General features: G+C 35.2%; 1 protein-coding gene and 1 non-coding gene across 2 annotated transcripts in view; both read right to left on the bottom strand.

The window, feature by feature from the left end:
* LOC121739968 (kinesin-like protein CG14535) overlaps window positions 1-23,573 on the bottom strand; it is a 297,875-nt gene that overhangs the window by 230,255 nt on the left and 44,047 nt on the right. The window lies entirely within an intron of this gene.
* Trnal-cag lies at window positions 14,236-14,319 on the bottom strand. Its single transcript has one exon. It is a non-coding gene; the product is annotated as a tRNA-Leu (tRNA).

The following is a 23,573-nucleotide window of genomic DNA, read 5'->3' as shown; positions in this document are numbered from 1 at the left end:
AATACATAATAATAAATGTGTTATCTATCTGATGATGAATCGGTTGCTCAATCGACTCACAGCGGAACATGCTTGACTCGCGAACTGCACTAGTCGCACGCGCACGAGATTCAAAACAAATCCAAATGTACTAAACGCGTAGTACAAGTACATGATTGATCAACTCATCTTTTGTTTGACGGTTAGTTGGGCGGGACAGGGTCCGTAGTTCAATAATGCAGTCCTTATTTTTAATTAACAATTGAAACAAACTGTAATTTTTTTAGGTGCATTTAGTAATTTAACTATTAAACTGTGATTGTAGGTATTAAGAAATGTAAAGTCTGTGATTCACTTGACTATCTTTATTTTATTTTAAAGTACTTATGTTTTATTATTATGTAATAGCTCTATCATTTTATTGAAGAAACGTAACTAATAGTTAGAAATCTGATTTTATTATAAATGGTGATGGACCGGTTGCTCAGGCTTAGAGGAGCTCTGAATGTTTTAAAAATAGTCAAAGTAATATAAAAGTTGATAAGCAACGTTTGTGACTCTGATTTCTGTATTTTGTAAATTAAGTATTTTTTTAAGTATTGTAATCGGGCTTAAATTTAATTTAATTTGATTATAAAAATAGCCAATAAGTGAGTTCTTAACTAATAATAAATAAAAGGTACCTGATTCTTACATTAGTATTTTATTTTTAAAGTAATGGGGATTAATGAACTTTTTTAGTTCACAAATCCCCATTACAAGCAAAATTGTCATCAACGGGGATTAGTGAACAAAAAGTTCACTAATCCCCGTTGACGGGGATTCTCAACGGGGAAAAGTGGAATAAGCCGGCGCTTGCCCATATACAAGTCACAAAATATTTGCTCTTTTAGCGCTTAACATACCCTTAACCTAAAGTATTATCACTTAATTTTTATAAACTCTCTATAAACATATTTCTTCTTTTTCAAAATTAACTCTAAGTACATAAACTATTCTAGAGTCTTGCGCAGCTACGAGTATGTTTCTTTCGTCGGCTCTTCCAAGATGTATATGAAAATCTAATAATAGCTAATAACTAGTAGACTAACTGTAGAGTACTCGGTTATCACCACAATTCCAGGAGTCTCACAGGCTCGACAACACACGATATTTACGGGTCACAGGCGCACGTCCGCTCTCGCCCTTGGCTCTCGCTCTAGTGACGTGCGTCTCACCCTACCGTGAGCACGAGACGGTGTTTATAACTATTAGGATAGTTATACAAATAAAGTACGAACACTACATCCCTTCCTTATTAAAACTTTAATAATAATAAAGATACTATACTAACATAATTACAAATCAAAATTAATCATATTCTAAATTTTGCTCGGTCTCTTCTGTTCCTTTAATGGCCTTCCACTGTCCTTCTACTCTCTTTAGATGAACGACATTCCTCCTTAACATCTGCCCTGTTTCCTCGTTCCTGACTGTCACATCTCCATCTTTAGCTCTTTCAACTATATGAGGTGTCGGGTTATAATTTGTGGTAAGCTTATTACCTTTATTCATTTCTTTTATATACACTTTTTCCCCTTCGTTTAAGTCTAAATTGTTTGCTCCTCTTCTCTTATCGGCATATTCTTTTCCTTTTCCTTTTTTCTCCATATCTCTATCTCTAACTTCGGAATCATCTTCTTTGTTAATGTCCTGAATAGCGGGGATTTTATCTCTATTCTGTCTCTTGAAGAATAGATCCGATGGTGTTTTCCCAGTCACAGAATGCGGTGTGGAATTGTACATCATGAGATATTCCCACAGGGTTTCCTGCAAATTTTTCTTCTCAATTTTTCCAATTTTTAGGCGCTTTAAAATGTCGCGATTTTGCCTCTCTACTTCGCCATTTTGCTGAGGCCAGTAGGGGATAGTGTGGAATAATTTAATATTACACTCGTCACAAAATCCCTTAAACTCCTCACTCACGAACTGTCGTCCGTTGTCTGCAGTTATAGATGAGGGATAACCTAACCGACTAAATATTTCCTTTAGCAGTTTAATTATTTGTGTGCTGGTGATATTTTTTGTAATTTTAACTTCTTTATAGCGGCTGTAATAATCAACTATCACCAAAATGTACTCATTACTGGGTAGTGGGCCCAATAAATCAATTGCTACATCTACCCAAGGTGCTTCCGGCAAGCTGCGTCGCTTCATAGGGACGGGTGGATTTGGTAATCCAACTAAAGTACATCCTTTGCAGCTCTTTACTAAGTTTTCGGCATCCTTATCTATTCTCGGCCACCATACTTTGCTTCTGAGGCGTCCTTTCATGGCAACAATTCCCGGATGTCCTTCATGTGCGGCATCTAAAACTCTCTTACGGAGATTTGAAGGTATGACCAGCCTATTCCCACGTAACAGTATGTTTCCGAAAAAGCACAATTCTGTTTCAAAAATTTTATAAGGCTTAGCGCTGTCATCCCAGGCGTTACTGTTTATTCCTGTTTTCACGTTTAAAATTTCAGGGTCTTCACTGGATTGTTTTTCTAAATCTGCCATGGAAACCGCCATAGGTCTTGCGTTCTCAACAATATGGTGGACGTGATCATGACCTTTGGTCTTATAACAATCGGAGGTTTTGCATAACCTCGATAAGGAATCTGCAATATTAGTTTTTCCAGGTTTATACTTTATGTTGTACCGGTATGCCTGTAGTCTCAAAACCCATCTTTCTATCCTGGCACAAGGCTTTGATTTGGCTCCAAATAAAACTTCTAATGGCTTATGGTCGGTAATTAAGTCAAATTCTTTGCCAAACAAGAATAAATTAAAATGCTCTATAGCCCATACTAGGGCGAGGGCTTCTTTCTCAGTTTGGCTGTAGCGCCGCTCACAATCTGTTAGTGTACGATTTCCATAGGCAATGATTCTAGATCCTTTAGAGTCGATTTGAACTAACACAGCTCCCAACCCTACAGGGCTAGCGTCAGCAATGACCTGAGTTCTATCGTTGACATCATAATATCCTAAAGTCTGGATTTCGGAAAGTATCTTTTTTATTTTTTCAAAAGCTTGATCTTGTTCTTGTCCCCAAAACTGTTCAATATTTACGTTTTTTCCAAATTTCTGTCTCAACAGCTTTTTTAAAGGTTCTGTCATCGTAGCGAGATTTGGTATCCATTTGTTAATATAATTTACAAGTCCCAAAAAACTTTGCAGTTCCTCAATAGTTGTTGGAGCTCTGAATTTAGAAATACTTTCGACATATTTATTTAAAGGCCTCACGCCATCAGGGGTGAGTTCATGTCCAAGAAAATTTACTTTTTGTACTTTATATAAGCATTTGTTTTCATTCAGAAGAACGTTGTTCTGTTTTAAAACCTGAAGTACATTTTGCAGACGAGTGTCATGCTCTTGCTCATCACAGCCGAATATTAAAATATCATCAATGAAATTAATGACTCCTTCACATTTCAGAAGCATTTTTTCTAATATTTTTTGAAAGAGCTCAGGGGCACAAGTAATGCCGAACATTAAACGCTTATAACGATAGAGTCCCTTTGAACTTATAAAGGTTGTGATGTGCCTAGAATTTTCATGTAATTCAATCTGGTGAAACGCATTCTTTATATCGAGTTTACTAAAATATTTAGCCTTCCTTATCTTAGGTAAAAGGTGTTCCATTGATGGCAAAGGGTGGTTTTCCCTCAAAATTGCGGTGTTAGCCCGTCTCATGTCTACGCATAAGCGTAATTCGCCATTATCTTTTAATATGGGAACAATAGGCGAAATCCATTTTGACGGTTCTCGAACTTCCTCTATTATATCACTATCTAATAATTCCTTAATTTTCTTTTCTATTTTTTCTTCTATTGGTATGGGTATTCTTCTGTATGGTTGTGAAATGGGTTTCTGTGTATTGTCTATAGGGATTTCTACTACAACATCTTTAAACTTGGGAAATGGTTGGTGTACAATCTGGTTCACACTAATGCCAACTTTCAGAACTCCGAGTTTTATTGCACTATCTTTACCCAATAAATTCCTTGACCCATTTGCAATAACAATTATGGTTGCGGTTTCAACCTTTTCATCCACTTTAATAGTTGTTTCAAACGATCCCATGATTTCTAATGGTTTTTTGCTGCCATATGCCAAAAGTGTCTTGTACGATTTATTGCTTAACTTGGAACATAGTATTCCTTTTTCTTTCATTAATTTCCATGTCTTATCCGTAATTAAGTTATATTTTGAACCTGAGTCAATTAACATTTTTATTTGTACACCTCCAACTACGCATTGTATGTTCGCATCATTATTTATATTAAATACATAGTCTATTTCTTCGTCTTCATTATCATTTATATTATCGATTCTTTTTAGCTTCTTCTGTTTGGCTGGTCCGCCTTGGCTTTTCTTTATCTCTTCTGCTTTCCTTTTTCGAACTATCTGTGATTTGCAATATTGTCTAAAATGATTTAATTTTCCGCAATTGTGACATGTTTTTCCTATTGCCGGGCAGTTCACATTATCAGATAAATGTTTGTTGTTTCCGCATCTGCCACAAACTTTATTTAACGTAGTCTTGAATTTTTTATCCTTTAATTTATTGCCTTCGTTTCTAAAAAGCGCATTTACTTCTTGATTTTTTGCATCTTGGCCATATTCTTCCAATTGTCGGGTAACTACCTCTAGTGTATTAGCTTCTGTAATTATTTTCTCTAAGGTGATGCTATCACCGATTGTCAATATTTTTTTTCTCAGGTCAACAGACAGGCACTTTTCTGCTATCTGATCAATTAAATGATGTTCTGGCTTATCGAATCGACATTTTTCTGCTTGATGTCTTAATCTGACTAAGAATTTCTCAAATTTCTCTCCTTCATCTTGTTTAAGTAAGCGGAATAGATGTCTTTCATAAACTTTACTCTGTTTTGGAGTGAAATAATCATCTAATTTTTGTATTGCTATCTTAAATACATCATTGTTTTCGTTAGGATCCACATTAGCACCCGGCAAGTTATAAAATATATCTTGTAAACCCGAACCACCAAGCAACAAGAGTGTAGCTCTTTTTTTTAAAGGTGTCGTCACTTCTGTTGCTTCCAAGTAGATATGAAGAGATCTTTTCCATTTGTCCCATCGTTGCCCTAAAGACGCGCTGTCGCCTTCAAAATCTAGTTTTTCTAATGACGGCAAATTGCTTGACATTCTTGCGAATCAATCAGGGCGACCACCTTTATCCTCGTCGCCACTTGTAGAGTACTCGGTTATCACCACAATTCCAGGAGTCTCACAGGCTCGACAACACACGATATTTACGGGTCACAGGCGCACGTCCGCTCTCGCCCTTGGCTCTCGCTCTAGTGACGTGCGTCTCACCCTACCGTGAGCACGAGACGGTGTTTATAACTATTAGGATAGTTATACAAATAAAGTACGAACACTACACTAACTAAGTCTAGTCTCGTTTAGTAGAATAGTTTCGTACCAGCGGTGGTCATATTATTATGAGGCCCGCCCGCGGCGGCAACACTTATTAATATTCTGGCTCTACGACGGATCCTACACATAATTATTATTACGAGGTTAAGTTTATTGCTACGTGCTGGTTACTAGTAAGTACAAAAATAAGTTACTATAATATGTATTTATAATATAGATGACACATAATTATGTACATATAATTTGGAGCTAAAAATTATCATCATAAACAGCTCCGTTCAATTTGACCATTATGATATTGTATAGCGGACTGCATAGCTGAGTTAAAGTAACTTTTCCTTTGGCTACGCCTTATTTGGGTAACTTTTTATTTGTTTTTGGAAAAAACTTTTTGTTTTATTTTCAAACCTAATTTCAAATACCAATTCCAAATTCATATCAAATTCTAATGTAACTATAAAAATATAATAAAGGTATTAGGTATAGGCTAGTACATACTACTGTTACTATTGAGTAGTAGTTATTTTTAAACACAGTATCCTTACTAATATTATTAATGCGAAAGTGTATCTGTCTGTTACCTCTTCCCGCCCAAACCGCTAAACCGGTTTCGCTAAAATCTGGTTTGGAGATACATTGTGTCGGGAATATTGATACTTTTTATCCCGGAAAAATGAACGGTTCACGCGCGATAAACTAATTTCGGCTCAACAGAATCGCGAACGCCGTCTAGTTTTGAATAATTTTAACCCGGTACCTACATAAATACTTGAGACATCTCTTGTCCTGTGGTCCCCTTACATTACCGAACGCGGAATTATTAAATTTGACGGGTAATTTGCGTGGAATCATCTGTCAAAATATATCCCACTGCAAACAAAAACACCTTCGGCGCATCAAACAGCGCCGTAAACTCAGAGTGTGTACGCACTTGGTGACGTCATAATACCGGTACAATCTGCATGTCTTTAATAGTACTCGGAAATCGTTGTTTTCATATACTAGTGAACCGATGAACTTCGTTTCACTTCCCGCCTTAGATAAACTGGATAAACCTTTCCTGGAATTGAACTGCTATTTGACTGAATGACTAGCGAATTCATTGTGTGAAACTATTTAATTAACAGCCAAACACGGTAAATTAAATGAATGAAAACTTTGTAAACACTATTATAATTTGCGCTCAAATTAAAGCTATTAAAGCGCTATTATAGGCCACACACATTACTTAAGATCACTCGGCAAAACCTGGTAATTTATACTCCAGGTTTTGCCGAGTGATGTAAAATTAATATCGTTGAAAATAGCTACCAATAACGTAACAGCGTGTCATAGCTGATCTACCAATAACTTGTCTCAGCCCAACGTGCAAGAGCCTGGTTTTGGACTATCCACGTCTTTTTCCCGCAACCCGGGACTCCATTTATCCAAGTTATTGCTGGGATCGTCCATTCGTCGGGGAGCTCTACCTCGGACAGGATTTGGGATGTTTGTAGGATCCTGTCTCATCAAAGTATCAAGTCAGGATTTTCATGTATTGCGGGGTCGTAAAATGCTAAAATTTAATAATATTTAAAAATAAATTACATTTAAAGTAGAGTCTTAGAAGTCAAAAGCACTCGTACACGAGCTCCTTCTCTACATTTTATTATAATAATTATGCTGTATTAGATTACTATAGAGTAATCTAATACAGCACAACAGAAGATCACGAAGATCATAGGATCCTAAATGGTCTTCGTGATCTCTAGCAATAGATCCTATGTAGTCACTAACGGCCATTCCCAATATTTGATCTATCTCTGGTTTTGCCCTACTAGAGATAGGAATAACTCACATTAGACATTAGAGACATATATTTTATGTCAATTGTGAGCTATTCCTATCCCTAGTAGGGCAAAACCAGAGATAGATCAAATATTGGGAACGGCCGTTAGTGTGCACACACAGTAATAATAAAAATAACTCCAACATCTGTCACCGTGCCTGCTCGTCTGTTTGTTCGTCTAATGAGTTACAGACTGTCAACAGGATTTCAGAGTTTGGGGGTGAAATGGGTAATATTTCAGGGTGTTTGGGGTGTAAATACGTTTATTGTAATTAGAAAAGAAAATTTGTATCTCGCGATGTCTCGCTATCATTTGGACTTGTTCCTAAATTAAATATTTTCTGTCTACCGTCTACGATGGTATGTTTTCGTTATTTAACAAGTTTATATATTATTATATTCTGATTTGAATCTTAAGGTTTGTAATTTGTATATAATACTAGATTACCCGGTGAACGTCGTGTCACTTCCCTTCTCATACAATTCTTCCCTGGACTTTCATGAATATTTCAAGACGAAAATTAGACATATCAGTTCTGCCGATATACTTAGAGTTTTAGGGAGACTTGTAACATGGAAAATTCATTTTTATTTATATTATTATTACAAGTAGTATAATAAAGATTGATTTTCAGATTTTAATAGCGGCTAGCGCACGATTTATAACTTAGTTTCTAAACTTTTTTGACAGGAGTTTATCTATTCCCTAGCAATTACAAATAAGTTATGACATAACATTACGACCGCTGTGGCTCAATTGGTTGAGTATGTGGCAGCTCAAGCCGGGGGTCGCGGGTTCGAATCCCGCCGACGGAACAAAAAGTTTTCAATGTGGGTCTGGATGTGTATTAAATATGACGTGTATCATATAATAAAAAGCTTAAATATATTATGTACAGTATAAAAGTCTTAAATATATTTCCGTTGTCTGTTACCTGTAACACAAGTCCTTGTACTTAGCACGGGGCCAGACTGACGTGGTGTGAAGCGTCCATAGATATTATTATTATTCGTATTATTATTGACCAATCAACAACGTCGTTGATTGGTCTCATACACAAATGTCAAAGAACCTAAGAAAATGGGCTATTCTTAACATACCTACTTACAGAAAATTATAACCTAAAATTAATAGTTATTTGGAAGGTTGTTTGTAAAATTTTTAAACACTACTTCTTGTTTAAACCTATTCCAAAAATATGAGTGTGTACTTTGTAGCAATTACCTATATATGTACAAAATATCCACAGCCGAACATATTATTTAAACCTCCTCGTTTTTTGGAAGTCGGTTAAAAACCATTACTATTGATTTACATGATTACAACATTTTAAAATGTTAAAATACTTCGACCATTTAAGATAAGACAATAAATAATTTTCCTTGAGCTCAGTTGCTTAGAAATTCAGTCTTCGTCTAATCTTGAAGATGAAAGAAAATTTTAAGATGCCAGACTGGCAACTGACGAGTCTCGAAACACTCGGGAAAATTCACTTTTTCCTTTTTCTTGCGAATTGTTTTAAAGATTTTCTTCGTGGAGTTTCGTTCCGACCTATTTTTACATGGCTTTTGCTCAAGAACGACTAATGATTACGAATTTATTCACGATAAATTTAGATTTTGTAACTTCAAACTTTTTGAGTTTGTTCGCTTGAGAATAATGTAATGACTATAAACAGGTAACTAAAGAAAAACTATAATTACCTACCTATTTCATAATATTTTTTTAACCAAATTTGAAATTGGCATTCAAGGTGTATTTCATTAGTTTATTGCTTTTCGCTTGGCTTACACATGACATTAAGTATAATATTATGAACAATTAGTTTAGCCATAATACAAAATAATAATACTTAATACATAATAATAATAATATATTTTACATTACCTATTAGAATCGGTTAAACCTTTTTATAACTTTTAAATAGAATTTTTTTAACCGATTTTATTAATTTTCAAAACTATTTCAAAATGAAAAATTTGGGAACAGCGCCATCTAGTTCTCAATTGATATAGTACCAAAGATACTAGTTCTGCCCTCTAGCGGTGCAACAAAGAACTTGAATACAAATTCAGTCAGTGATATAGTACGTCTACCACCCAACAGATGGCGCTTTGGCAAACAAAGTTGATCCAAGCTTAGTCAATGACATAAATTTATGTGGTCACGGACCACGGTAATTCGACAGTTAAACTTCTAAAATAATTTTAAAATACATTATTTTAAATATTAGTTTATAAAGAAATATATTTCCAGAGTGAAATAGTTATCGGACATCATAATATTTTTGACGGTCGTGATCTATCAGTTGGGTTGGGTTTCTCTTGACATAATTCTACTAAATTATATTGCTTATCAAGTGAATCAACAAAGCAAAACAAAAACACATTTTTTTACTGTTTAGAGGTTTGTTATGGGTTTTCTTTCAAAGTTTGTTGTACGCGTAAGCCGTGCCACTTGCCAACTAAAAAACTCTCTAACGAATATTATTATAAAATTTCTTCTTACGAATTTTCATGAAGATTACGTGTCGTGTCGGACGCCGGACGCAAGAAAAAGTTTGCAATGCCGTCAAAGAAGTTTTCACATCAAAAACTAAATAGCTACCCCATTGGCTAAAGGCAAAACGTGTCTAATCGATGTACAATATTATTGACAATATTTCTAATTAGGGGTTCGCCCCTATTGCCAAACAATTCATACACCCTTTCTATAAAATATGAGCAATAATTGACTTTATTGCTATTGCAAATTGCAATAGAAACGAGGGTCACGAATTGTTTGTGACCCTCATTAAATTTCGAAAAGACGGAACCAAATGCAAAAAAGTAATAGTAGTTATTAGTACCTAAGCGAAAAAAGTATCACCTTTTTTCGCTTAGGTGCTAGGTGTGATGTTTTGGTGTAATTTTGTATATTCTATAAAGTGCCGGGCAAAACGAAGGAGGCGGATATGGTTGAGAGAAAGATTTTTTTAAATTGAGTATCAAGACTCGTAAATCCTAAAAAAAACATAGTGGTCCTAGGGGCGCGAAGCGCGCCTTGGACCGTGTGGCCTACGCCTGATGCCGCCTCTGATTCTATACCACGAGCCTAGGGCCTGCTGGATATAAAATTTTATACTGATATCCTGAACATGGAGTTTTGCGACTCGCTCTATGATTTGGACCTTTAACATTAAGCATAGTTACATTGCATAAATTAAGATACGGAATTCAAGACAGTTTCCAAAATCGTAACAGTAATAAAGGCTGGATAATCCGAAGATTATTTCGGGTCGTAAAGACTTAACGTCCAAAGCTTCAGCCTGACTTCCCATTTTCATCCTTATGTTGTTTGAATAGAGGTTCTGTTAGAGGTAAAGTGATCCTGAACCTTCAGTGTTCCGGAGGAGCAAGACTTATGATAACATCTCTGAAACATCTAACGAAGGTTCAAGCTTTATGACTAATAAAATAAAGGTCAGTTTATGGCGAATTTCAATTTTGGCAGAAATTGAAATGCAAATTGAAATACTTAGATGATTATTGACGGTTACATGATGTTTAAAATGTAAGTAAGTATAATATTATACAAAAACAACATAATTTATGTAAGATTAAACAGACATAGAAGAAGTCGGACTTTACAATCAAGGAGCAACAAGAACAAATAGAGAAAGAAGAAAAAGAAGTAAAGAGCAAGAGACCTTTGTCTCTATAGCTAAAATATATATTTACAACTATACGAAAAACATACTAATTGTTTGACATATTTATTATTTTACAGTTTAACAGTTTATTATTAGAATACTAGCTGTCCAGGTGAACTTCGTGTCACTTTAAAACCCTCCCTGGACTTCAAGGATTATTTTTAGACTAAAATTAGCAGAATCGGTTCAGCCGTTAAAGAGTTATAGCGTTACTAACACAAGTGGAAATCCATTTTTGACCGACTTCCAAAAAGGAGGAGGTAATACGTTCGGCTGTATGTATTTTTTTTTAATGTAGGTACTATGTTCAACGATTACTCAGCCGTTTGTGGTCCGATTTACAAAATTATTTTTGTGTTGTATAGGGTTTGACTCGTTATACAGGGTGTAACAAAAATAAGTGATAATACTTTAGGGTGTGTACGTGTTCCTTGTAGAGAGTTCACTGTGAAAGTAGCAGCTCTGAAAGATGAAAAAAATTTTTCACTTTTGTATGGGCAAGAGCCCGAGCGTCACGAGTTTCCCCATACAAAAGTGAAAAAAATTTTTGGTCTTTCAGCGCTGCTACTTTCACACTGAACTCTCTACAAGGAACACGAACACACCCTAAAATATTATCACTTGTTTTTGTTACATTCTGTATATATAGATAATGATATTCGAACTATAAAATCATCGAAAACCATCATATAACCTAGCAGCTAGCTATTTGGGATTGATATTATACAGAATATGATTGTAGAATAAAAAGCTACAATCATTCGTAGCTGCACTCGAAATCGAGAGCTGTTTTGTATTAATTAACAATGTAATTTTGGAAATTGAATTGTAATTATTCAACAAATTATTCATTTATGAATTCAAACAGCGTGCCTATCACGCATTTGAAATTTAAATTAATTATAGTGTGGTATTTTGTTCAAATTATGCTAATCACCTGATGATGACAGCCATCTGACGCTGAGTCACGACTCACGAGATCTAAAGAGATTAGTGGTACAAGTATAGCGGGTTCGAAACCCAATAACACCTACAGATGCTTAATAATGCAACTCAATACACCCATTTAAATAAGTTCATCTAAATAACTAATAATTATCCTATAAGTAACATTATAAATTCTATATTATACAGGGTGCAACCTTCAGGCCAAATTTTGGTATATTGATCCTTGTTTAAAAAAAATACACGTACTTTTTCTTTTATAATCACTCAGTAGTCAGTACTAAAATGTTGAGAAATAGCTTCCGAAAGTTATCCCAAAAAACACCACAATTAATGAACACGACGCGTCGCCCGCGCGTGACGTGTCCCCGCGCGCGCGTCTTCCCTCCCATACACACCTCGTCACCCCCGCTCTTACCCACTGCCGCGAAGTGACCGTTCTGCAACGATTTTAAATGGGATAAAATATTATGTCATCTAAAAAAATAACTTCCAATTTGTTTTTTGTTAAGTGGACTCTTCTAAATATATCTAAGCCCTGGAAGAAATTTGGCAGGTACATTTATGTAGATACTTTGAGAGTCAGTTCTTAAAGGAATATAGCATAATTTTGTTGTGGAAATATACGGTTCCCGCGCGAATTTTGGCGCAACGGAGTTGCGGGCGTCGTATAGTGCAAAATAAAGAACGGACATAAATGCATATAAAAGTTTATTCCACGATTATTATTTTTAACAAAAAATTAAAACCGACTTCCAAGGTAAAAACAATAATAATATGAACTAAAAAGTATTAAATAACTCTTACTCTATAATAGTGCCTTTTTCAGAATTCGCCTTTTTTTTAATTCTTATAGATATACTTATAAGGATTCAAAAGTTCTGTTGGGTACCTTCGTATCCAGGGTATAACCTGGTGCGAAATCTTATTTTTAGTAGCATTTACCTCGAATGCGTCTGAAAAATTGAAATCACTATATGTTTCGATACAAATTTCTAGGAGTCCCATCGATTCCTCCAGGATCCCATCATCAGATCACCACTTTTGTGAACATGGTACAAAATTCGAGTTAAATCCTATGCAACACAAAAAGAATTTTGAAAATCGGATCAGAAACGGCTGAGTTATCGTTGAACATACAAAAAAAAAAAGATACATACAGCCGAACGTATTACCTCCTCCTTTTTGGAAGTCGGTAAAACGACTACAAAACAAACTCAATAATGTAGATTGTAGAACAACCAATAAATACTCGGTTAGTCAACAAGTTAAATAGGCTATATCTTCGATATCAGAGCTATAACCGACTCGCGCGGTGTAAACAATAAAATTCCTATTTAAGTTCAAATCATAACCAAAAGTGGACTTATTATGTGCTAACGTATAACAGACCTTATGGAACCAGCGTAAGAGTTATTTTCGCTTGTAAATGATTTTACGGGTGTGTGTAGTTGGAAAGGCAATAACTGACCAGCTCAACGGCACGCGACACCGGAAACACGTGGCCGATCAAAGAGACCGGATGCTGTAAGTGTCATTGTAACAATATGCACTTGTTACTAGATTTAGACCTAGGAACTCAGTCCAAGTTAGGTATAGATTTTTGGCGCTACAATATAAGAAAAAAATTACTTAGTGACCAAAATAAATAGATGTTTTTATGATTACCCTCTGTAGTCACTACTAGCTTTTACCTCAAGTTAAACTTAACTTCTCAAGGAAACACTTAAGCTTTTAGGACTAAAAAGTAGCCTATTGAATAATAATAATTGGTCGCTGTTAAGCATTAGTGTTCTAACTCCTAACCCAAATTTTTTTTTAATGTTAATTAATTTTGAATTCAGTCTTATTCTAAATCATATAAAGAACATAACTGCATTCATAACTCAATACGTATTTTTTGTGGGTTAGTACACGAATGCTTAACAGCGTCCAATTAATGCAATACCTAAGGAGTAAGGGACCAAATCGGTTCAGTAGTTTCTTGGTTAAGAACAAATATACACACTCTCAAATCTCTATAATTAGCATGATTTATTTATCTGTGAATATTTAAGCCATACACGCTACGGTTTACCGGATAGGTCCACCTGTGCAGGTATGTCTGCGCAGGAAGACCGGAATGTGTGTGGAACATGGTCGCCTGCACAGGTCCAAAAACTGCACAGGTCTATTCCCACACACATTCCGGTCTACCTGCGCAGGCATACCTGCACAGATGGACCTCTCCGGTAGACCGTAGCGTGTACATGAATTACATTAGACGTTTTCTGTTAATTGGTCTTGCCCGCCTAAATTACGTAGGTACGTAATCTGCTTATTTATCAATTTCCCCAATTTTAAATAGACGGTCAAAAAAGTTTCTGTCAGAAGTGGGATTCGAACCCACGCCCACAGAAGTGGACTGCGACCTGAACGCAGCGCCTTAGACCGCTCGGCCATCCTGACTGCGACGTTTGTACAAAAAACATTATACGCACAATAATTGCAGTTAAACTAAAATACCTACTTTACATCAATATTTTGTGAAAGTACGACTGATGTAAAATTGTTGGCGACTGCTTCAGTAACGGCCGTTCCCAATATTTGATCTATCTCTGGTTTTGCAATACTAGAGATAGTAATAGCTCACAATTGACATAAAATATATGTCTCTAATGTCTAATGTGAGCTATTCCTATCTCTAGTAGGGCCAAACCAGAGATAGATCAAATATTGGGAACCGCCGTCAACCGCGGTTTAAAAACGTAATAATCATTATAATACATTCATATATTTTGTTCACACTATCCTGGACAATTTTTTTTGACAATGAAGTTAGGTAAGGGATAAAACCTTTTGTGCCATTTTACACTTCAATGATAAATGATAATCAGCGTGGTCGAATACACTTATGCATCAACATCCATATCGTTTGACAGGATTGATAATAAATAATTAGAACAGGCCGATATTTTTAACGCATACAAAAACCAGAGCTCCATGCTACGCCCCTCTGTTTAAGTCCCTTATTAAACTTCACGTTAAAAAGTCGTGGGAACGGATCAAATGGTCTTCAGATTTTTTATGAAAGACAGTCCCCTGTGTGACTCGTAAGAAATTACTCCATTAGATGATTAGAAATCTTTAAAACATTGCCGTGACTGACCTGGGGGAATAAGGGACTTTTTACGTCAGCCTTGGCGTTTTGCAAGGTTTTTTTCCAGTTTTTCCTGGTCGGTGCAAAGTTAGGAAGATTTTTATAGCATTTAGTCCTATTAATTTGGTACAAGACTCTTATTATACATTTATTCAACGTAATTTTAGCTGACTAAATAACAAGAGCCTAAGAACTATAAGTGTCATTAATCATTATGCATTAGCTCTTCTAATTTGTCAAATGTTCTATGCAGCGCCAAATTGTGCAACTGGCCAGGCCAGTCTTCACTTCCCACCCCAGCTTCCAAACAAAAAAAATTCACGAGGAGTAAAATAATCGGCCAAGTACGAGTTGGACTTGCGCACGAAGGGTTCCGTACGTATAGAGAAATATAGGTAAAAATGTGTTTTTTGTATGGGATTATTATTTATTTTATAATTTTTTTTATTTAATTAAGAATATTGTGAGTATTTCAAGTGCCTACTATTGATTACGAGCAAAAAAGGCCGAAAAATCACGTTTGTTGTATGGGAGCCCCACTTAATTATTTATTTTATTTTGTATTTGCTGTTATAGCGGCAACAGATATACACAATCTGTGAAATTTTCAGAAGTCTAGCTATAGCGGTTCTTGAGATACAGCCTGGAGACCGACAGACGGACAGACAGACAGACGGACGGACAGACGGACAGACAGACGGACAGACAGACATTGAAGTCTTAGTAATAGGGTCCCGTTTTTACCCTTTGGGTACGGAACCCTAAAAACTATTTCAGGTCCGCTATATATGTGACGTTACCGAGTTATCTACTAAAGAGACAAAGACAAGGGATATGAATCAAAAGTAAGAAATAATTCGCAATCATTCTTACCAGCATTGTGCCTTCGGTATTGGTTATGTTTCAACAGTCTTGTCCGCAATACTGGGGTATTGTCCGGTGGCTATTGTGAGCCCTCAACGCGTAATACCAGATGACGTGGATGCAAATGGGAACTGGGACTGGAAGACTTTTGTTCTGTTGTAGCTTAGCCTATTGGGTTATGATGATTTACTAGATGTTCGCAACTTCGTTCGTTTGTAAAAGTTTTACCGCAACAAAATATATTTATACCATTTTCATCCAAATCGGTTTCAGCTTTAATAATAAATGATCAGAAAGATAGGTACTTGCTTTCAAAAGATCCTGATCAGTGATTTCTATAATATTGTAACCTTCTTAAGCTATAATTACTTTATTGAAATGATAGGTTTTTATACAATATCATTGCTTTATTGTCATTTATAATGTTAGGAAACAACTCTGAGCTCAACTTTTTAGCATTTATCTGTCCTCAGATAATAGGTACTTACTTAGTTTAAAAAGTGAAAGAAAAATCAAAACGATAAGGCTTCATTAATAGTTTCACAATTATTATAATTTTCTATTAAAACTTAAAAGGTATCCCCACGTTAATGACCGAAAGTCAAAAAAGGCTTACATGCAAATGATAATTACCGACATAATAAATAACCGGCCATATTAATTTCAGTAACACATGAAAGCAAATTTCTCTTTAGCGATGTAAAATTTTAAAATAAATTTTTAAATTCTGCACTTCGTCATTTATGTAACAAATTATTTTCAACTAGCTGTTGCCCGCGACTTCGTCCGCTTTAGCATAGTAGATCACATCCCAAGTATTATTTATTGTACTAAAATATTCAATATACAGAATTGACTTTCCTACGATTTTATTAGATGTTCCGCGCAGCTTCGCTTGCGTAATTTAGAAATTTCACGCAACCGTACATTTTGCAGCAAAAAATAACCTATGTCCCTTCACGTGGTCTATTCTTCATGTTTGCCAAATAACATAAAAATTTCTTTAGTAGTTAATACACACATACACATACATAAGATAATAAGCAATTTCCTATAATTTCCCCCGTTTTTTCCACATTTTCATCTATTTCTTTGCTCTTATTAGTCTTAGTATGATAATATATAGCCTATAGCCTTCCTCGACAAATGGGCTATCTTACACTGAAAGATTTTTTTAAATCGGACCAGTAGTTCCTGAGATTAGCGCGTTCAAATAAGCCCTTTCATATAATTTCCCCCGTTTTTTCCACATGTTCCTCTATTTATTCGCTCCTATTAGTCCTAGCGTGATAAAATATAACCAATAGCCTACCTCGATAAATGGGCTATCTAACATTGAAATAATTTTTCAAATTGGATAAGTAGTTCCTGAGATTAGCGCGTTCAAATAAGCCCTTATAAATAATTTCCTTCCGTTTTTTCCACATTTTCCTCTATTTCTTCGCTCCTATTATACTTAGCCCCAATTTCACCAACGACTGTTAAAGTTAACGCTCGAATTAGTATCACGTTACCGCTTTCGTTTTTCTTATGAATGAAAGAGAAGACTTGACATTTTTACAAGGTGTTAGCACTAACAGAAGTTGGTGAAATTGGGGCTTAGCGTGATAAAATATATCCTATAGCCTTCCTCGATAAATGGGCTATCCAACAGTAAAATAATTTTTCAAATCGGACCAGTAGTTCCTGAGATTAGCGCGTTCAAACAAACAAACAAACTCTTCCCAATTATAATATTAGTATAGATTTCCAACACCTGTAGGTACTTATTTCTTTACAACCGTAATTATGGAACCCTTACTTTAAAAATATATCTACATCTACAAAATATACACCAGCTCTTCATTTACACACGTCATTAAATATTCCATATTCATGCCCTAACTTAAAAAATATACCTACAAAATAAATATACCACGTCCATTGCGCAGACTATAAAAAAATAAAAATATGCACACATCACTTTATCTATCATCCTCCCAATTCCACTTGGATGGTCCTCCTGTCCCCTGATGCGTTTGAAAGACCACTTCAGACTGGGTCAAAGACCAGTAATTCGTGTCTAGCCCTTTGAAATGCTAAGTGTCGCATAATTGAGGTGTAATGAGGAATGGCACTCGTCACATTTTACTCCATTGGGAAATGCCATTAGGCCTTTGTGACGAGATTATGGATTAATTATTTAGATCATTATCGTCTGGATTCGCTAGGAGATAAAAAATACATTTTATTCATAGATAACAATTAAAATCGGTTGGCAAGCCGACCTTTACAATATACATATTTGAGTAGTACAAAAATTGCTGGTAAAAGAAGAATAATATGAGGTAATTAAACAATTAATGAATAACTAAAAAATCAATCACAAAAGCCGGTTAAAAATTGTTGTTTAATTAGTACATGCGTATGTATAACCTCATTTTAAATAGAAGTATTTGATGTATATTAATATATTTTGACAAACTTGAAACCATTCACAAGAATGAATCAGCATCTAAGGAGAAATTGTGGTATATGCAAAGAAATCACCATCACAAGAAGTGTACGAAATATACCTGAGTAACATTTGGTTAGTAGGAAAAATATTGTACAAAACTTGAAACGAATAATATAATAATATTATTATTTATGCTATAAAGCAACATACTGGTTATTTATGAATACTAAAACATCAGACACATATTTTAAGTTTGCAAACGTTGCAAAACAACATAATATACTCTACATCGACAAATTAAAATATTGAAGTCTGAAACTCTGAAAGAGCGCCGTACCTTTTAGAGTAATATTAAAAGCTACATTCGCGTTATAAATCTATTTTTCATAAGCATGTGACTAGAAAGCTGAAACATAATATGTTAACAGTTCTCACATTTTTCATTTTTAAGCTTACAAAGTTTAAAAGCTTACGTTACTCGACTCATCAGAAGTGGTGTGGTGCGAGTTCGAGCGGCGCACACATCATGTTATTAGTGCAGGTAGATTTTAATTATTACAGAAAATCATTCGTATGTGATATGCAGATACGCATCACTAAGTGTCAATGCGTGGTGCTTGAGATGTTTTGTGTCAAATCTTATACATTTTTAACTTCGCTTTCAATCATAAAGTTGAATATACCTAGCGAAATAGAGAAACAAAGGCCTGAGCAAGAGAGATGTCACTATCAGTAACACTGCGTGGTAAAAAGAAACGTGTGATACATGACAGCAGCACTCTTTTTTTGACGTCCAGTCGGCACGTTCCGCACGTTGACAATTTAATCTCACAGAATTCATGTACACATATTTTTCACACAGATGAAAACCAATTTTGGTTCCGTTTGACAGCTAGAGATTGTTGCTCTATTCCGCTAGGTATATTAACTTTATGCTTTCAATACTACCAAATGCAATTTGACTAAGTACTCTGCTTAACAAAATATGTCCTCTTGATTACGTAATCAGAATATGATCACAATCGCTATTATAGCTTTAGCACCATTCGATTCTTAAGCGCGCTTAACAGATTTTCATGATTTTTTATGATAATAATAATATATTGAAACACGATTCACCGGACCTTTCCCGTTAATTAGGATAGTTTCTGTCGCAAAAAATATTTGAATGTAGCGCAAATGAATTTACGTGCAAACGATGTTAGAGGCATCATTTAGTAAATTTACTTGTACTTCATTAATCTCGAGAGAAATCGCTTTCCGCTGTCACTGAGGCGGTCGGTAAAACAACACGTGCGGGTGTTTATTATTATATTCCGTCATCGAAATACGCCGGTGTTCGGTTCGTGCATTAATTCCGCCGCATATTACTTGTAACTCCGCGCTTTCAAAAGAAACCTTTGTTCAACGTGTTGACAGTTCGATCCACAAGATAGATATTGGTTTTGCAGCAACTAATACTCGTTATGGAACTTTTATTATTAACTTTACTTAAGTAATAAAATAGCGGCTAATGTAATTTTAGCAAAAAATAGCTTAAACTTAAACATAATATGTGAAAGACCGAATTTGGTATGGCCTATGGGGTTTGATAGGAATTTCTTTACTCAGATAAGATGTCGTTTGCGATTGCTATACCTTATCTTACTTTGCTTTCAAAACTTTACTAGAAAAGACGCCCAGGATAAGTAATAAGTTTAAAAAAATATATAATAATTATACCAAGTCTATACAAAGCTTTCTGCAAGTTGAATGAATATAGACGATGCAATTACTCATAACACAATCGATCAACTGTAAGGAGTTAAGGACCACACTCGATAGTCTTATCACGGGTCAGCGGTTATCTTAAACAGTTGTAAAATGTTAAAGGAAATATAATGTACAATATATCGAAATAATTTAAGACTGATACTTGCAACAGCAAGCAATGTACATTGTACGTGTTGAACAGAAATAAATGTGTGATCCTAAACGATACAAAACAAGCCCATGGACGACTGAATTTATTTGTAATAGAAAAATTAACGATGTACCAAACTAGAGGCACTTTCACAATCTGGTAGTGTTTTTCCAACAAGTATGTCACGAGTCACGACCCCTGTAGGGTCGAAAATATTTTGTGGGGTCGAGAGCAGGGCAGAGCAATATTTCAGAAAATAACTAGTAGATTAAAAAGATTGATAACATGATAAAATGCAAAAAGAAAAATATTTAAAAATATTTTTCGACCATGGTTGAGAAACACTGTAATAGCTGATTAAAGTGATAATATTATAATATTTGCATGTTTGTCCGAGGCATTTTGATGTCAGAGGTTTAGATTTTTAATTCACGGGCCACGGCATTAGGGAACTAGACAAGTCACAAAACTATACTCATTTTGTTATCAAACATCAAGAATATTCGTCCCAAACAATTTTGATGACTAGTTTTCATTGGGATATTTACTTTTCTCTGTCACGACCTATATTAACATGTAGACGTATAATAATAATATTATATGAACTAGACTACTAGAAGAGGATAGCATACTAACGGATTCTCAGTGTGCCATGGTAATGTAATTGCAATATTCGCTCAACATTTCAACAAGTTAAACCGAGTTTAGCTAAACATCGCTTAAACTCTGATCTAAGATATCATTCATCACTGTGACTTATTACTGTTAATGTTCAATCTTAAACTGCAGTTAACGGATTTTGAGTGGTTAAGAGGATACACCAGGGGCTAGAGAAATGAAAAAAGTACGTGTAATATCTATAGCTGTCTCCCTTACCTCAAGCCTATACCGCAGAACGCGATAGAGATAACTGCAGAAAATCAACGATTCGTTGTCCCCTGATTCCTTCTCCAAAACTTAACCGATTTAAGAACTTTTTTCATTAAAGATTAAAGAAAGGCTTGATCTGTGTTCCTATGTTTTATTTTTTTTTGTAAAATCTAGTCAAATCTGTTTTCTGGATGTTTGAACACAGCGGAAAATCTGGCCATTTTTTTGGGTTTTTGAACGTTCATATCTTAATTATTAATTAAATTATGAAAAAAAGAAAACATAGGGACATTGTATTAGTGGCCGTAGTAGATATACAGGAAAAAAATTATAACTCCACTAGCATTATCCAGGGAGGAAACAGGGGACAACGTTTGTATGAAAAAAAGGGTGGTGTGGACTCCTCTTAACGTTTTGAAAATAAATGACGCCCGCAACTTCGTTGCGCCAAAATTAGTTTATCGCACGATAACCATCATACATTTTTCCGGGGTAAAATACTATCTTATGCCCTTTCCCGGGACTCACAGTATATGCATACCAAACATCAAAATCGGTTCAGCGGTTTGGGCGTGAAGAGGCAGACAGACAGACACACGGGCATCGCATTTATAATATTAGTTGATGATCACAGCTCCATCAGTAAAAAAGAGATGAAAGTAAGCAAAACAAATTCTAAACTCTAAAACCATTTTTGAATAATAATGTTACGTGCTAGGGTTCGAAGGATTTGGAAAGAAAGACCTGGTGACTCTCTCTTGAAGATTTTATTAACACTAGGTCACACAAGCACACACTAGGTCACAACACTTAGCACTAAGTCTAAACACTAATCACTAGGTCCAATCACTAAGCACTATCACTGTCCTAGGTCGTAGCCAAGTCGCAGGATTCACTGGTTCACTCACTATTGATCACTTGTTGTCACTCCGAAATCGCCTTGATAATCGCTCGAACCGAACTGAACTTTTGGGCCGTCTACCTGCGGCTTTTTATACGGCGAGACGAATTCCAGAAAATTTCCGATTCACGTAAACAAGTAAACAACCGTTGGACTTTTCTAGTAGGTTCGAGTATGTACTTGCGCATCTCACTCCATCTAGTATTGAGTAGGGGATTTATGTTGCCTGTGTTCCCTCGGTAAGTTTCGCTGGTTTGTCGCTAGATGGTACTACGTGTCCGTATACCATGTACCGTAACAATAAGAAATCCACTTTTGTTCATTAAAAATCAATCAAATCAAATATTTATTACCTAGCTTATAGTTACATTTTAATATGCCTTCTACTATGTTACATAATGTGTAGTAAGTAGTTACTCTTTATCGGAAACCTTAACGTTAACAGCATCTAAGTAAGCTCTTCTTTTTATAATTTAAAAATAAAAGTTAGGTACGTAATAAACTCTACAATTAGTTTGGTTTGGTAGCCATTGAAGAGACTAGATATTAGAGGGTATGTTTATTTCAAACATAATAATAACTTTTAGAATGAACTATATCAACGATTTTAATATAATTATTTAATTAATAAAAGCTAGAAGTATCAAATATCGACATGCTAAGCAATTGGTCTCGTCGAAAATCGAAATTCTGTGAAACAGTGCACTTGTAGGAATGCACTAATAACTTAGTAAGCCAGGAGTAATCAATGCTATTTACTTACGAGTTACGGTTAGACGTTAGTTTAACCAGCTCCCTAAATTAGTCGCTAGCATTAATGTCCTAACCCACAATTTTTTTTGTTGTTAAATTTTAAATGCAGTCTTGTTCTAAAATCTAAATCATCTAGAGAACATAACTGCATTCATAGCTCAATACGTAATTTTTTGTGCGTTAGTACACGAATGCTTAGCGTCAAATTGTCTGATAAGCATTGATTCGTTACTTAGTTTTAAAATAAGAAGGAATTTTAATTAACAAAATTGTTTTCTCTATTTTCACTTCCTAACAACAGAGGAACATTTTAGAAAATCGGTTCACAAACAGCAGAGTTAACAAACATCAAAAACATCAGCTGAACATAAAATATAAAACCTCTTTCTCTTCTCGGAAGTCGGTTAACCCTTAACCACCTACCACATATAATTGTCACACAACCACCTACCATACGTATGTGGGACCCCTGCTAAAAACATATTACGATAACTATAAATAAATTCTTCATAAATATGTAACTGCTTTCAACCTTTTGTCTATGTGGCTGCACAGATAGGTTCAGTAGAATACTGTTTCAGGCCCCTGCCTGAATGCCCCTGCCCCTGGCCAGCGGGAATAAAATGGTGACATTTAGCAATTCCTCTCAATCAATTTAGCAAATGAATTGTCAAAACTGTTAAACTGACAAATGTCAAATCAGTACGAAAATACAGAAATGAATTGCAAGCAGAGTTGCATTTTGCGATTTTCGAAAAATGAATCATATTATGATTCATATCATGATTCTTCAAAGCGACCATTTTAGCCCCGCAGGGCAGATGACTAACGAATG

The sequence above is a fragment of the Aricia agestis genome, chromosome 2, assembly GCF_905147365.1.
Source record: "Aricia agestis chromosome 2, ilAriAges1.1, whole genome shotgun sequence".
Lineage (NCBI taxonomy): Eukaryota > Metazoa > Arthropoda > Insecta > Lepidoptera > Lycaenidae > Aricia > Aricia agestis.
Note: the sequence above shows the minus strand (reverse complement) of the source record. Positions and strands in the feature narration are given on the sequence as shown.